The following is a 3,596-nucleotide window of genomic DNA, read 5'->3' on the forward strand; positions in this document are numbered from 1 at the left end:
GCGGGGGGAGGAGAGACGGTGTCCCAGGAAGAAAGCGGGCGGAGGCGCGGCGCGTCCTGGGGAGAAGGAGGGAAACAGTCCCGGGGACGAGGCCGGCCCTCAGAAAGGCCCGGCCCGGCCACAGCCCCTGCCGGGTATCGCGACGACCGCGACACCTACCGCGTACCAGGCCGCTCGCCTCGCCCCTCCCCTTCCGGCGCAGAACCCGCCCCTATCACGTGCCCCAACTCGCCACAGTCATTGGCTCGCCCTGGCACGGGCTGCGCGGGGACGAAGGTCAGCGCGGTGACGACCGCACCTAGGCGCGACGCGACCGCTGTCACCTTAGCCCGCCCTTTCCGGCGGGGGCCCCGCCCACCTCCTGTCACGTGGCCCCGAGCTCGGCAGCCAGTGGCTCGCCCCGACCCTGGAAGCGCGAGCGCCGGGGCGGGGCCGAGGTCTGCGCGGTGACGCAGGCGCGCTCCCGAAGGGTCGGGACGGCCGAGGCGGGCGAGAAAAAGGAAGCGGGCGGGCGCAGGAAGTCCTTAAAGGAGCCGCGTGCCCGGGTGCCGGGGCAAGGCGGGGCGGTCGCCCAGGAGTGTGGGATCCCCGGGCCCTGCGACCGCAACAGACAGGCCGGGATGGCCAGGGTGGGCGCCGGTGCGCGCTTCTCCCGCGGGCGCCGGAGACCCCGCCGCCCCGCGCCGCCCCGCGCCGCCCCGCGCCGCCCCGCGCCGCCCCGCGCCGCCCGCTGTCCCGAGGGGCGAGGGGCCGAGGAGGAGGCGCCGGGGGGGTTCCCCCAGGGCCGAGGCCCGCACGACGTCCGGGGTTGGGTGACGTGGAGAGGGGCGGCTTGCGTGGCGGCCCCCGCACCTGCCGGCACGCGGGGCCCTGGCGGCCCCTGACCCCCGTCGGACGCCCGCGGGAGTCCGCGCCGCTCCTGGAGGCGGTCAGCTCGGGAGCCGTCGCCGTGCAGGCGAGGACGCCTCCGGGCGCTGGCCTGGGCGCCTGCCAGGCTTCGTCATTCCCCGGGACGGCCCCCGCCCCTGCCGGCTGAGCAGGGCAGGCCCGGCTGGCCTCGCCGGGCCCCGCAGTCCCTCGCTCCTCATGCAGCGCGGCCCCGACTCGCGCGGTCCAGCCGCCCGTGCGCACCCATGGGTACTGGGCAACCCCACCCGGGGAGGAGGGCCCTGGGGGTGACCCCCTCACCTCTCTGGCCTGCTGCACCTGAGGGTCCTCAGAGCCAGGCGGTGGCCTCACCCAGCACCTGCTTGGAGCCTGCGCCCTGTGTGCCCCCCTCCCACAGGAACCCCTTTGGGTTTTGTCTCTGCCTTTTCCTCAGGAACGCCTGCCTCACCCCTAGGTCCTGAGGGCCCCGGCGCTTGGGGCTCTTTGAGGGGGTCTCAGCAGGTGCTCAGCGGTTTGCATGTTTTCGAGGCTCTCAGATGGATGCAGAACCGGGTGAAGGCACCACAGACGCAGGCGCACTGGACTGTTACCTATCTGCACAAAAACATGCTGTTCCTGGGAAGAGCTGTGCATTTGCCCTGCGCCTCCTTCTCCTCCTGTGACACCTGTGTCCACCCAAGTGGCCTGTGATGTTTGTGTGGCCCAGTCCCGTCTCCTGCCTACACCCTCGGTGCAGCTGATGGGATGTCTGTCCTTCCACTTACTCAGGCCAGTGACCTGGGGGCCCATGGGCCCCTGCGTCCAACCTACTGGGGGACCCCCATAGGCCCAGCAGCTGCCTGTCCCCCCACTTCTGCCCTCACACCCCTAGAGTCCACTCACCTCACAGCAGCCAGGGTGAAACTGTCAGTGCTGCCCACCACCCGCCTCTCCAGCCCCGCTGCTTCCCTCTGTGGAGCCCACTCTCCTGCCTGGAAGGCTGCTCCCAGCCCACCCTCGCCGGCCTTGTAATTAGCCCCCTCCCTCGCTCTTCTTAGGCAACTCTACTTCATCCTGCAGTGCTGACTCCCTATCACACAAGGTTCATAATCTTATTTTTTTGTTTTCTCTTTGCTCCCAGAACATATGCTTCATGAGAACAGGGATCTTTATTTTGTTTCATGACGTCAGGTACACAGTAGGTGCTCACTATTGAATGTTAAATAAATAGAATTAGCCAAGATGAATGTGTTGAGACCTAGAGGATATTGTAGAAGAACCAACTGGGACTTTCAGAGATGAGGAAACCCAGTGGGATGCACAAAAACCCTTCCAAGGCACGTCAGAACCAGACCGTGGAAAAGCAGTGGAAGAGAAAGCGCAACATATAAATAGTTAACAAAGGTAAGAGAGCCGCGGACTTCTTGGTCAGAACATCACAAGCTCGAAGATGATGGCATGAAATCGTTAACGTACTAAAAGGAAAAAAACCTGTCAACCTGGATTGTATATGCAGTGAACTATCCTTCCCAACCTGAATTAGATTGAAATAGAACACTTTCAGACCAAGAAAAGCTGAGTGAATTCATCGCCAGCAGGTCTGCATGGAAGCATGCAGTAAATTCTTCAGATGAGGAAAATGCTAGCAGATGCAAACTTACATCTATAAAAGCAGTGAAGACTGCTGTAATTGGCAAATGTGGGTAAATATAAGATCTATTTTGTTTCAAATTTCTTTTCTAAATCATTGCTCACTGAAAGCCTAACAAGGAATTGCAGGGTACAGAATACAGAACATCTGTAGAAGTAAATACGTGGAAACAGTAGGGTGCAAAGGGCAGGAAGGAGAGAGGCCCTAAGTTTCTCAGATTCCTATGTTTACATCAAGTGGTATCATATTTGAAGGCAACTGTGGTAAGTTAAAGAGGTACGCTGGACCAGAGCAACTACAGAGATACAACAGCTAAGAAGTCAACAGAGATAACAATAACTTTTAGTCTAAAGACGGCGGGTAAAGACAGAAAAGATAACAGGACAGACGGGACAAACGGAAAAATCTGACAAGACCAGATTTAAATCCAGCAATAATCATCACATTAAATATCAGTAGTCTAGACACTTGCTCAACTGAAACGCAGTGATTGTCCAATTGAACTAAAAAGACCCAAGAGTATGCTGTCTACAAGAAACAGACTTCAAATTTAAGACTTGGGTTGGAAGCAAAAGGATCAAGAAAGAGCTGACATACGAACACTGAACAGATGAGGGCCAGAGTGGCTGGGCCAAGACAAAGTGGACTTTATGATAAGATGTTACCAGGGAGGGTGCTTGCGCCTAATAACAGAGATTCCAAATACACGAAGCAGAAGCTCACAGACGTAAAGGGGACATAGACAAATTCACCTGTAAGCTTCTAAGAACAAGTAGGGAAAAGATCAGTAAGGACAGGAGAGACTAGCTGCCCATCACGAACTTGACCTGGCTTGCACTTGCAGGGCACGCCCCCGACAGCAGGCAGATGTTCTCTTGCAGTGCATATGGAACACTTACCAAGGCAGGCATAAAACAAACTCATAAGTTTGAAAGGACTGAAACCATATGGAGTAGATTTTCTAACAATTAAATTAGAACTTAATAACAAAAAATATCCGGAAAGTCTCCCAAACATTTGAAAATTAGCTAACAGGCTTCTATAATCCATGGGTCAAAGGGGAAAAAAAAAATCACAA

The 3,596-nt window shown here is 57.4% G+C and overlaps 1 protein-coding gene across 2 annotated transcripts in view; it reads right to left on the reverse strand.

Moving 5' to 3' along the window:
- UVSSA (UV stimulated scaffold protein A) overlaps positions 1-232 on the reverse strand; it is a 32,049-nt gene extending 31,817 nt beyond the window's left edge. The window contains exon 1 of one of the 2 annotated variants that reach the window (XM_035005481.1): positions 160-232. The gene's annotated coding sequence lies outside the window, so the exon portion shown is untranslated. The remainder of the gene's footprint in view (positions 1-159) is intronic. The other variant, XM_035005483.1, reaches the window with a different exon arrangement.
- Positions 233-3,596: the final 3,364 nt, after the last annotated feature.

Source organism: Mirounga leonina, unplaced genomic scaffold (genome assembly GCF_011800145.1).
Source record: "Mirounga leonina isolate KUSES-001 unplaced genomic scaffold, KU_Mleo_1.0 Mir_129, whole genome shotgun sequence".
Taxonomy (NCBI): Eukaryota; Metazoa; Chordata; class Mammalia; order Carnivora; family Phocidae; genus Mirounga; species Mirounga leonina.